This window comes from Pinus tabuliformis, chromosome 7 (assembly GCF_031772625.1).
Source record: "Pinus tabuliformis cultivar Carrire ecotype Pingquan chromosome 7, CPIR1, whole genome shotgun sequence".
Classification (NCBI taxonomy): domain Eukaryota; kingdom Viridiplantae; phylum Streptophyta; class Pinopsida; order Pinales; family Pinaceae; genus Pinus; species Pinus tabuliformis.
In genome coordinates, this window is record NC_142293.1 from 1,044,706,740 (window position 1) to 1,044,720,976 (window position 14,237).

Sequence of the window (14,237 nt, forward strand, 5' to 3'; positions counted from 1 at the left end):
TGTGCATGTAATCAAAGAATTGACCATTAATCCAAAGAGGGCCTAGCCATTGAAGCACATCGAAGGAGATGTAGCCCAGGAGGGGTGAACTCCTTTATCACCTTTGTGTTATCAGTTGTTGTGTTTTACTTCTCTGGAATTTAGTTGTTGTATATGTGTTTTATACAACTAATTAACCTCATAAATTACTCATAAAAGACACTCAACATTTGACACATAATTCCTCACATTCTGGTTAATTTGAGACAATACTAAACACATTTTTTTAACACTAATGAGGGAGCTTTCATAGCATTAACAAGTTTGCCCAAAATTCAGATCATCAACACATGGTATCTAAGGAGTTTTAGGTTATGGAGCATGTGTACTGGCGCATCAAACCCAATAGGAGATCCTTGAGGATTGGACCATGTGACAGGTTGGCGCCTCAACATTGTGGGTCTTTTGATATCCTTGAGAGGATTGGATCAGTGACTGACCAACTTGCACTGCCTCCAATGGTGAAATTCCATGAATTTTTCCATGTTTCTTTGCTTAAAGGATACGTGAAGGATGGTGATCATTTGATTTACTAGTCTATATTGCAAATGGAACTAGAAGGAGAATTCCTGCTGGAAAATCAGTGCATTTTGTAGTGAAAGATGCACATGCTCCATAATCAAGCAATCAAGAAGGTTAAAGTGCAGTGGAAGCACTTTGGGCCTAATGAAGCTACATGGGAGATGGTTGATCAGATGCGGGCTGTGTATCCTTCTTTATTTACTGGTTGAGCGGATGTATTCTGATATATATATATATATATATATATATATATATATATATAGATATATATATAGATAGATATGGTGTTCATGGTATGATGGTCATGGTCTCGGCGGTTTGATATGATTTAAATGTTGGGAGAAACATAATGATGGGTATCACTGGCAATTAATTAATGGCTATGGAAATTCATTTAATAGGGTAAGGTATGGAGGGAAAAGCCTTCATCAAGAGGAATAGTTGACCTCATTTAGCTAGCATATGTCCAAGTTATTTAAGATCCTTTTTTACCTTTTCTGCCTTTGAATCTTCTTGATTTTCGTTTGTGGCTTTGTGTATTCTCTAGAGTTGTGGGTTTGGATAGCTTGACTTGAAGAGCCTCATATTTTGAGAGGTTAGTCAATTTTGATCCCATATTTTTAGATAAGTTTGGTAGTGTTAGAGCCTAGATTTTTCTCAAGCTGAAAAGACAAGGTTCTAGGTCCACATCAAACCACGCTCAGCCTCGTAGCTAGCCCTACGAGGACAGGAAAGGGCTCTCTCCAGGTCAATCTCAGCAAAAGGTAAACGATGAGGCTCGAGATGACTAAATTTTCAGTTGATCTTAGGCTAGGTATGAAATAAAAGGAGTTTTAGGTTGATTTTTGGGGTTTTTGTTGAATCAAAGGAAAAGGCAATTTTGGGTGCGGGGATGAGACACAGTTTTTGCAGAGGTCTACTTGGGGCAAGGTAGGCGATCGTCTTGATGCTTTTAAATAGAATGAATGGGTAGATCTGACTGGTGAGAAGCTAAGGAGAGCAAGAAGCTTTCAAGGATTCTCCCTAAACAGACGAAAACATGGAAAATCAAACAAGCTTAAAGGCAAAGCATAACAATCTATGGATTCTACATTAACGCTTCATTTGTTCAATTGCAGAAGATGAAAGAAGGAAAATGATACACATTAAAAACTTACAATTACTGAAAGAAGCATACCATAATCAAATAAAGCCACAAGGATCCCAAACAGTGCAGCAAAACCCTGGTCTTTCCTTTGCCAAAAATGCATAAGTGAATGTACAATAGGGTGTCAAGCTTTTCCCAAGAGTCCAACCCTGAAAATGACTTGAAAATTACATAATATAGGCAAGCGAACCTCTTCCCTTGCCTCTAGGGGTCGAGCTCATCATTCTAGGAGATGTTTCAACCAATTCTAAACAAAGCACTACAATCTAGGCAGTCAAAACAACTTGCCTCTATAAGGTAGGAAACTGATTCATTCATTAAATTTTCACTCTTTGGTGAATGAATCTTCTAGATCAAGTAAATAAGTGTTAAATTACATCATGTTTCAATCATTACATCAATAACAAAAGTCAAAAATTACATCACAAATGAAAACTGGTCAAACTAGCCAAGTTTTTGAGCTGAAGGATGAAAAATAGGGCAAAAAAGCTATATGCGTCGCGCTGATTTCTATATGCGCCGCGCTACTTTGCTATTGTTTTTGAGGTACCTACAGGAGTCCAAATTGAGCTCACGTTGGCTTTCTGGAAAGCCCTGTCTGTCTGCTATCCAACTGAAGTGGAATTTTCAAAATTGGTGTCGATTTGCCCCTCCAAAAGTGCATTCTCCCAAGACTACTTCCTGTGTGTCCAAATAGGGGTAGTGAGGTCATTGTTTGCATGTTTTTTGACCTTTTGAGGAGCCAAAACTTTCCCAAACTTCTTTTCCAAGTACCAAAATTCATGATTTCTCATGAAAAATCCAAAACTGCAAGCCATTTGTGATTTGGAGCTCCCAATCCTATGGGTCGCGCAAGGTGCGCGACGCATATAGGGAAAAAACCTTTTTTTTAAATGCAAAAATTTCAAAATGACCAAAAATGCCCCAAATCTCTTGAAATTTGGGCTCGAGTTCCTTCATCAAGTGTGATGATGAGCTAAAGAGGCCTCAGCTAAAATCTGAAGACGATCGAGCTCCCTTTGCTTCTTTTGCTTGCGGATTGCCTTCTTCAATTTTGCCTTTAGATTTCTTATCCGAGCCTTGCAAACTTGGTTTCGTGCCCTGTAGTGAACAACCATATGTCTCAACAATGCATTATCTCCATTGGCTTTGCTCAGCTACTTCTCCAAGTAAATGTTGACCCTTTCTAGATTAGACTCTTGATCCTCATTGACCTATCGCTCTAGAGAAGTGAACTGAATCCTCCTATGTCGGGCAGCTTGGCGATTCTCTCGGATGTTCTGTAGCTCCATGATCGCATGTTGATCTTCAAGCTGCTTATTTCTCTGTTTTAGATACATGATGTTCCATTTAGCCATCTCCAACTGGATTTCCAAGGCTTGAATGTCTGTTTCTGGCTCCTCAATCATCATTCTATATCTAGACTTCTCTAAATCCATAGCTGTCTCAACATCAAGAATGATAACAAAATCTGATGGCTCACCTAAAGGTCCTTTTCCATGCATGGGCTTCTTTCCCTTGTCCTGTACCTGTACCTGTGGTGTTGATTTCGGAAGCGAGGCCCCTTCCACGTCAGGTGGAGATAACATTCGCTTTGCTGCTGCAAACAAAGGTCTGGTACCTTTCGGATAGCCTCTCTAATATGTAATGAAGCTAGGCCTGGTATCATGACACTCATACTGCTGAGAAGGTTCACCCTCATGTTTCACCTCTGATACATCTCGTGAAGCTCTGAAGAAATCACGTGAGATAAAGTCATCCCAAGTGATGCCCTGCAAACCAAGCTGCTGAACCACCAAAATCTTTGTAAGCACAAAATGATATACACTGTTGAGTTGCTGTTGAGGGGTTCTATGCTGTATAAAGGTTGTCATCCTCTCTATATTCCATAAGATGAAATACAAAATTTTCATCATCTGCACCCTGGTGAAATGCATAAGAAACCTGATGTGATAAGCATAAAGACGAGAGAAACGTCCCTCACAGCTGAAATATTTCATGATCAATCTCATGAGAGGAGCATACTCATCTTTCAGGTACCTGAATGGGAACAATCTTTTGAGCTGCCTCAAGCAATTGGGTTTGATATATGGCTCATAATGCTGCTTGTCAATCTGCTGTTTTTTATGCCATAGTTCACCAATATTTGGTATGCATGTTGTTAGCGAAACAGTTTCTAGTATGAGTGTAAAGGTGACCCCAGCCAAGGTAGATTGGTCTCCGTGGAAATGCAAAACAAAAAGACGAGCCAACTCATAATTAAACTGGACCTCAGCTACCTTTTGACAAAACTCATAGCATGACTGATGCTCAAAGCACTGCATAGCAAGAGGATAGGCATGCAGTTATATAAGGGTGACTAGTTCTTCCCTGACATGTTTTCCACTTTTACGAGGTCTCCAGGGTTCTTGTTCACCTACGGGAGAATCACTTTTGGTTTCTGCCTCATATTCCGATGAGTGACCATATGACATCATTGCTAATATATAAACTACCTCAAATGAATGCTGATACATGAAACTGTTGTTTGCAACTAAATATGGATTGTTCCTTTGATTTTAACAATGCTGAGACCAAGGGGAAACAATGTACAAGGGATATTAGGAAAGGGAAAACATCAGGGAATTAGGGAATTTTGAAATGAAATGTATTTAGTGATAGGAGGGGAAATGTAAATATGAGATTAGAGTTTTAGGGTTGGGATATTAAATAAGATTAAGGAGTTTTTTATAGAGGCGGGAGATTAGGATTTCATGGATTGTAGTGTAGGATTAATGAGGGAATTGATGGAGGGAATTAATGAGGAAATATGATGAGTGGATTTGGGAATCAGGAACAAAGGAAAATGGGGAAAAAACATAACCTTGGTAACAAACTGTTTTCAAACCCTACATCACTTTTATATTGATAAAGGGATGCTTTCAAAATTTGGTCTCCACGGAAATCATCCATGAACCCATCACATTCACCATTAAAAACAAAACCAAGGCAATGGAGGCGAGCCTACCTGACAAATTGATCTGAAGAGGAGGCGATTTGACGAAGTTTCGGACAAGTTACGAGCTCCAAACTGTAAGCGCTGCACTCCTTACCCAGTGCATCGCGCAAGTTATATGCGCCGCGTTGGTTATAATTTACACTGGCCTGGATGTCTGTGTGCGTCGCGCAAGTTATGTGCGCCGCGCAGCCTGTTATATGCGCCGCGCAGGGGAAATGAGTACCAATCCGCTCCAAAATGCTCAAACGCAACTTGCAATTGTTTTCTCCTCCTTTGGCATGCACAAATGACTTGAAACTTCATTGAAAACCCTTATATAGACACCAATGTGATTTTTGCCTCTTTCATAACCCACTTTGTTATGTTTTGCAATTGACACTTTTTCAGGATTAATAGAATTTTGACCTTTTTGTTTCCTCTTTAAATTTGGTTGAAATAATGATTTTCTTCAACAAATTTTTGCAGGGATAGCTATGATATGATTTGGAAAAGGAGACCAGGGCTGCGCTGGGACATTTCAAGAACTGAAATTTTTGAAAATTTATTACAAGAATGAAATATTGACTTATCTTCAAAACAGAGTTTTGAAGAGAAGTCATAATCTATCCGTATAATGATAAAAATCTCTGAGACAACAATCTAACAAGGGACCTCCCTCTGGCCTGCTGGCTTTATTTAAACTTTATCAAAGACCTTATCGACTTAACCCTAGACCTAATGACCGAAAAACTATTTATGACCTAGAGATTGAAATAGGACTGCAAATGACTGTTTCAAGACTTAATTTTTAAGAATAGACCTGAGCCAACAGTGCCAAGCACGAGGGGAATGAGTGACATAAACCTCTCCGTCAGATTTATGGCATGCTTCTAACGAAATAAAACTAATTGAAACTGATGAGACACCTAAACATGAAATGCAAAAAAGAGTTTTGATCTCTGACGGAGGGATAACCAAACCGACTCTAACATTGGCTCCAATGGGGATGGTAGCTCCTCGGAGGTGCCAAGAACAGCAGATCTCTGTAAGAGCCAGACAATGCCTTCATCCATTGGGCTATGGAGTCATGACTTCGACAAACAATCCAATATGTTGAACCAATTTATTTGAATGAAAATTAACTTGCAAATGACTCAAGAATATGACTAACTAACCGACTCAACAAACTGAACTCAAACTGAAAGCTTTCCTCAAAATTATAGCCTTCACTTTCAGCCCCAGACTGAAGAAATGATCACAGCACACACTTGCATCGAAACTGAAATGAAATGGTATTTACAATGCTAATAGGATAGTGGAAAAACTCAGAAAATGTACCGCTTGAGTAGCCAACCATTGACCGGCCCTCCTGGACAATCATCCCCGTTTATTTCCTTAAGAAGAAAAGCGTTCTGACCTCGAAATGCTGCAATCTTAAAAGGACCTTTCCATAGATTTTCAAACTTTTCGTGTTTGCCCTTTTCTTCATTTCTTGCATCCCACTTTAACACCACATCATCCAACTGAAATGTATCCGCCTTTGCTTTTCTGTCAAAAATCCCTTTAATATGCTCCTGCAACTTACAGGTGTTCTGAAAAACATCTTCCCGTGTCTATTGCAAATGGATCATTTGATTTAGCCTTCGCTGCATTGGATCCTCTTCACTACCAACCTCTTGAAGAAGTTTCACTACCGGAGCTGCAAGAGAAGTAGGGAACACTGTATCGACTCCATAAACTAATTCAAAGGGGGACATGCCAATGGATTTCTTTTGACTCACCCGATCCGCCCAAAGTGCAAGGACCAACTTCTTATGCCAAATTTTCTTGTTCATTTCCATCATTTTCTTAATGATATTAACCAAAGATTTATTTGAAGATGTTATGAAACCAGCTCAAGAAAAGATAGAAAAGATAGATCAACGCCTTAGAATTCAGCCTCTTCGAGGGGGCAACCTCCTTTACATTACATAAATGAATAATTTTTGGATGATACAAATGACAAAACCTCCTTTCTATATATAGGAGTCTAAGGAGTCACAATATAATCCAGCCGACCTAACAATGATAATATAAAGCCACAAAAATAACAATAGAGGGATTCTATGGGGCATAGAAATAACAATATGGGGGTAATAGGAGCAGAACAATATAAATAAGGGGTATAGCTACAATAGTAATGGGGTAATCACTAGTATTATAGGGACCCAACATGCCCCTCTCCTTCAAAAAAGTGTTGTCCTCAACGCTTGAGTAGTTCTGGATACTTCTGCATAAAATTCTCATCCTCCCATGTGGAATCTTCAATGGATAAGTTCTTCCACTTGATAAGATACTTTGAAATTGATCGATTTCGTCGCTGTCGAGTTCTTGTTTCTGTGACTGCTTCTGGTTCCAATATAATTTTTCCTTCCTCGTCAAGTTCTGGAAATATTGCTTGAATTGGGAGCTTGTCACCTATACCTTCTTTAAACATGAAACATGGAAAACTGTGTGCAATCGAGAAGTTGCAGGAAGCTCCAATTTGTATGCCATAGTACCTGTTAGCTACCTATACCAATAGGTTTCATATTTCATGATTGGCAAATAAAAGTTCCAAATATGCTCTGCTTTGGTGATTCAAATATCCCATATTTCCATGAGAAGACAAGGTGTGTATATAGCTTGATGTTGTCTCAATTTTGATGGATGGTCCAACAGCCTAATCTGGATCATGCCATGTTTCAATTTTCTGTTGTAGAATAGAGAAAGAAGTCTGTCCAAAATGCTTAATCTTGGCAGACCAGTAGCTAGGTAGAGAATGTAAGGTTCCCAACTGCTTAATCTGGGACCTTGGAAGCAATAAGGGTAGCCTTAGATAGAAAGTCAAAAGAAAAAGCCAAAAGAAAAGAAAAGACACATAAGGGTCTGCAAGTCTAAGTGCACCCTCCATGAAGAAACAAAAAAAATGTTAAACAAGTAGATGGGGTTGCAGAAATGTTATTAATTTCAAATGAGTTCTGCTGGTCTAGCATAAAGGAACATCAGTGGATAGAGAAGCTCCTCTTCTCCATCATGTTGCAGCAAAGCAAAGGAGCATGACTAACTCCCTTTTCTCCCCTTTCACATTCATTACTAACATCCCTTCATCAGTTGTGTTCATGAAAGAATTTAAGGTTTTATGTTGGTTCTTATTCCTTTAAAAGCCACATTTCTTGTCTAAAATTCTTTCATTTTGATCTACTCCCTAAGCTAAGTTGTTTTTATATAAACTTAGTGATATCACTCCTCATTCACCTCTTCCATTCATATTAACCCCTAACTTCTTATTATATAAATCCCCTATGTTACCCTTTCCCTATTATTATAAACACTATGGTGTATAAACCCCAAGCATTCTATAAATATCCCTTTCCCCCCTGGCATTATAGCCATATGTTCACATTCAGGGATTAAATTGACATCTGGTCGGTTTAAGAACCCAAACCCTACCCCTTTTCCCCCTTCAGAAGTTATCTAAACCATTAACCCCTTCATTTGCTAAAAAAACCTTGTAAATAAACCCATTTTCACCCCTAACCCGCTCATTTGAAAAAATACATGAAAAACCCACATTTCGGCTTTATCCAAAGTTTGGCGCAAAAGCGCATTTGCATTAAAAAATACATTGAAAACCATACAAACCGCCGAAAGTCCTAAAGTCCCCGCCGGGCGCGTCCTCCAAAAAAAAATATTATTTTATTCCCGCCCCCTTCCGTATTGACCTGCCACATTAACGATCCGTCGACCGTCAGATCTGGCCCTTTTCATCCGATGGCTCTCATGCATTTCGGACCGGGCCCAACGTCCGAAAGTTACCTTCCGAAATTTTTCAGAGGGTGACGTCAGGCCTCTGCCACGCGTCACCCCCAAATCGTATCGGAGCACCCTCTGACAATTCCGCTTCCGTATAGAGAGTGGTGCAATATCATACCGCTTACTATCTCCGGTTTCTGTGAACCCGCCTTGCCAACATCACTGCTACATCACCGCCGCGTCAGCGCCCCCGTCCGCCACTACTCTGACCTGCCCGCCACCTCACCATCCCCGTGGACCGCTCCCAAGGCGCCGCGTCACTCGATGACATCATGCTGACGTCATCCGACCTTGACCCCACCTGATGACGTCATGCTGACGTCATCCAAAAAAAGCGCCAAATAACCCAAAAATCCATATTTTGGCCGAAAAGTCGTGTTTTTCATTACTTTTGCAAAAAACGACTGTTGCACCTCTGCATGTATTTTACGACCAAACAAGCGTCAACCTGCTGAATTCGACCCGAGGACCGTTGGTGCGCCAATTCCACCTGCATTTGTGACTATTGCCGACAGTTTACCAGGTATTTATCCCAGTCATTCCCTCTGCGCCTGGTTTTATCCTGCATTCTCCAACAATAGCTTAAAGAGTAAGAAAACATTGTGTTTACCGGTAAAATCCCCTATGGCTAGCCTCCATTTTCGGTTGTAAAATCAAAATTCCCCAGCAGAGCCTTGTTTACCCAACTTTTCACAAAACATACAGTTGGTTCGCGCATTCGTGAACTGAGAACCCAAGATGCATCAATTTACCGTGAAGAGAGTTTGTAAGGCCAAGCATTTGCCCTATCAGTGTTCTGTGCAGTGTTTCAATTGCTGCCATTGCCATTTTATCCTCTGTTCCTCAGTAAATCACCTTTCTTTCCAAGAAATACTCCTTTGTGTTGCTCTACATAGTAACACCAGTTCATACCAACATAATCCTAAAGTAACCATGGATGCACCAGTAGCTCCTGTAGCCTTGAATATTGCTCCATTAAATTCCCCTCAGAGAGAATTGGAATGGCAACCATTAGCCGACCTAGATTATCAAATATCAGAAGACATGCTAATGCACAGCAAGTACCACATCCACTTGTTAAACGAATTGAAGATTAAACATGAGACTGGAACAGATGTATTGGGCATTTGGGATTCTTTCCTCCCTCTCTTCACGCTCCCTCAGGTCAACCAGTTTCCTGACCTAATCCACTTATGTGCTGAATGCTACGACGCCACTCAGAGGGCTGTGATTGACCCTTCAGGCTCAATTGTTTTCTATGTCACCCCTGAAGCCATCAGAGAGATGCTGCACTTCAAAACTGAGAAGAAATTAGTCCCTTTATCACTGGTTGATCTGATAAAGCAAGGAGCTAAATTGATAGATGCTCAGGTCACCAAACTAAATCAATTGTACATTGACTCTGACACTGTGAAGTACCCTCCCATTTCTCATGTTTACCTCAACCAATTGGGCAGGGACCTTGTAGACATGATCAGTCCCATTCTGGGCTATAATTCAATTGAGTTTGTTGATGAAACTGTGCTGGTGATGATGCTCATGTTTTCCCCTGGCCAGTCTCCAATCTGCTATGACTATGCCACCTACATATCTGACAAAATACATGAGCAATTGATGAACTTGTCAAGATAAAGGGTGTTCAGATACACCTCCTACATCTACCACTTAATTTTGTATTATCAACATGAGAAATTTCACTTTGCTATGAAAAGAGTGGATGCACAAGGAAATCCAAGGTCAGTGGTTTATTGGTCCTCTGCCTTCCACTGCAAATCTTGTTCCCCATACACTTATTGTGAGTTTATAGACCTCTTCATCCACCCAGCCATGTCTTTGCTTATGAGCTCACCTCCTCCAAGACTAACTGATGAGATGCAGAGGATTCTTCAGTTGTCCAAGGTATACAACATTGGGGATTGGTACTATTACCAACACCACACAGTCATCAGAATATATGGGTGTGAGTTGCCCCCATACAGATTGCCCAAATATGTGCCCATGAGATTGTTTGCCCTTGAATACTTCAGGCAGTTTGGGAATGCTGATGTGCTACATTTTTCAGGCAAAGGCAAGAAAGCACAGCTCAAAGTAAGAAACCAATTAGGCCACTTCATTTATAACAAAAGGGAGGAAGGTTGGCAAGAAGTAGACAAAATGCTAGAATCCCTTGGTCTACAGACCAGTTTCCTTTGGAAACCTTATGACCCCAATCAATTCATAACTTTAAGAAGGGTCAAGTATAGGCTGGCCAGTTATGACCACGTAAGGTTGCCTCATATAGAAAAATATGCAAATCAAATAAAGTGGAGGAGAGGCACCTTAGAGGAAGCTGTCACACAAGAAGAATTAAATCAAAGAGCAGTTAAAAATCTCCAAAATATGGCTGACTTAGAGCTTTGTGCACAGGTATTTTCTCTTCCAGGCACTCAAGTGGGAGCAGCTGTCTCATCCTCCACAACACATCAGCAAGCAGCTAAAGCTACTGATCAAACCTCTGGCAAAGGCAAAGAGAAAGAGATGGAGCCACAGCAGCCACCTCATGAACAGGTGCAGCAGCAGGAAGTGCAGCAACAGCCACAGGTACAACAACAACAAGGGGGGCAGCAAGAAAAGGAACAGCCAGTGCAACAAGAGCAAACATCACAGGCCCCAAAATCCACTGGGCAGCAAGCTCAGGACACTCTGCCTCCTAGGCAGGAGACAACAGTGGAGGCCTCAGTCCTCCAAACCCCACAAAAAGAAGACATAAGTAGAAAGAGGGACAAAGAGACTCCCCTCACAACATCAACAACTCATGGGGATAAAAGACACAGAATGAATCCCCTTTCTGAGGAAGAAATGCCAATAGGGCAATCTTTGGGCATGGGCCCACCTAGCATGGAGGCATCTGCAAGTTCCTTCCAGCAGGAACAAGAGAGGACAGTGGGAGGAGAAGTCAGCTCCTCAAGCCAGCAAAGAGGAGCTGAGGTGGGCATCAAGCAGCAGTTCATTGATATAAAGAAGAGGAATGAGCCCATAAGAGTACAACTATATAATCATTTTTTGAAAATGGCTCCCACTAACCAGCAAAGACTAATGTCTGCATATGATGTCCAGGAGGGCAAGATGATCATGAGCCACTTTATGCCAACAGTGTTGCAGCCGCAGTCAGCTGCAGATTACATAAGGACCAACCTCGAGGTCCTTGCCAAGGACATCCACCCAATGGATAAAATCGAATTACATAAGCAAACGGGTGAGATGGTGTATGCCTCCTTGGCATATAAGAAATTGGAGAACTACAGGCTAGAAAATAGCCTAAATAATACAGCTGGCCAACTTGAGTTGGAGAGAGCATCCTCTCAAGCAAAGGACAACAGAATCAAAGCCTTAGAGGAGATAATCATAGAACTTGGGCATGATCCCAAGGACATCAAGGCTGTACAAGAATTATTGAAGTTAAGGGATGCAGATATGGCAGCACTAAGGAAAATGGTAAAAGTCCCAGCAACCATTCACCCACAAACTGGAGAAGTTTCCCAGCTGAGACATGACCAAGATGCAGCAGCTATGCTAGTGTCCCTATATAAACAGTTGATCCAAACACAATTGAAATTGGGACAATCAGAGGCTGCACAAGCTGCACTGCAGGCAGCATTACAACAAAAAGAAGGAGGACAAACATCTCAGCCTCCTCTAGAGATAATCAACCTTGAGGAGTCTCCTCAGACTACTGCTCCTCCTACTGAACAGACAGCACCATCTACATCGGCAACTGCAACAACAACAGAGCAGGCTCCAAGCCTAGATATGCAGAAGCTCAAGAATGAAATCCAAGCCCTGGAAGCCCAAATGGTAGAATTAAATGAGGCCAGGGAAAATCTGGTCAAGTTGAATGAAAAATATGATAAATCAAAACAAAATGTTGCTGATAAAGGAAGAGAGATAAAGGCCCTCAAAGATAAGATAAAGGAGCTGGAGAAGGAGCTCACACTTGACAAAGTGATAGCTGAACTTAAGACAGTCCTATGGGCCAACATTGGCCAATCCATAACTGATCAATGGAAATACATTGAGACCATTCATGAGCAGATAGAGCTCATAGGGAAAGCACATAGAGAAATCCAAAGAGCAAGGGCATCTATAGGCAATATGCCTGAGGTTGCCAACAGAATGATTAATGTGCTTAATAACAGAACAAGTGCTCAGCTGGCAGCAATGGGAATCTCCAGTAGAACTGAAACCATCCAGCTGATAAAGAGGGTCCTCACACTAAGAAACCTGGTGCAAACACTGGAAAGAAGAAGCCAGGACATGCAGACAGAGGTTAATAAGTTCATAGACAAATTTGTGGCATTGCAAAACAGAGGTCTTCCTAGCTCTGAACAACGCAGGGAGACTACTTTCACATGAAAATTATGCCAAAAGGGTCAACACATTTGCTACAAATCAGATTACAGAAAGACCCAACACTTCAGAAGAATCAGGGCTAGCATCAGGGCAGAGTCTCTACAACAGGGTTGAGAACCAATTTTTCATCATGAATGAAATCCAACATTTGTTTGAAGTGCCTCCAAATTTCTACAAATACACAGAGGCAGATGAGACTCTAGAGGCAATCTTGAGACATCAATTGCCCACACAGGAATTCTGGACCAAAATGATACAATTAATACTGTAAACCAGAGCCTGTATTTAAGTTTTTTCATTTTAATATATAAGTTATCATGCACAGGAAAATTTTGATAAAATCAGCATGCATGGAGAAAAATGGGCTGAGCCAACTCAGCAAAACTATTCAGCCACTAAAGCAACATTGACAGTCATAGGTGACAGGGCCGAAAAGATACAGGAGGACAGAGCCACAAAGACACATCATCCAGCATTTATAACAGAACATTCAACCGACTCAGTGGCCTCCAAAGGTCAAAAAGTCTTCTGACAGAATTGAAGAGCATTTATGTTGTATTCAAAGCTGTAATAACTTCTTATCTGTTGTTCTGTACAAGTTGGTGAACATATTTATTTCTCAGATGACTCAACGTTTGAGATATTTTGTATCACCGTTTGTATATATTCCCCCTCGCATAAGTTTGCAGGGGTTGTTGTTGATTTCTCTTCTAGAGTTTCTTATGTTGTAAATTTCCAGAGTATTAATACAAAAGTGATGGAATTTCCAAAGCTCTGTGTTATCTGAGGCATTCTGGTGTTTTGCTGAAAGTTACAGGATTCCTGCGTACTTCATGGCACAATAAGTTCTCCTTAAAAACTCTTCGTTATATGTTTTGTTATCCCTTCATAGCTCATTCATGTTTCTGTGTTTCATAGTTAATGGCAAAGAAAAAGAATAGTTCCAGGATTTATTCACAGAATACCCTGAACTCAATCTATGCTGTTATAAATGTTTTTCTTTAGGTATAGTCATAAGGTGTAATTCTTAACTACTGCACATCCAAACTATATCTTTCACAGTGATTGTTGTTTCAGGAATTCAAGTATGCTCCTATGCAATATATCTCTTTCTTACACCCCAGCTTAGTGGAGAATTCTTAATTGCTTTTCACTAGTTAAACACACCTCATAATCACAATTTCAATTTTGTTTCATGTTGTATTTAAATGGCCCTGCACTTTCAGCAACTCAACTTAATATCTCAGACAACCTGTAGCCACAGACTCCATTGCCCAACGGACTAATACTGCCTGGAGACTTCCACCTTAGGTACTGAAGACATCCCTC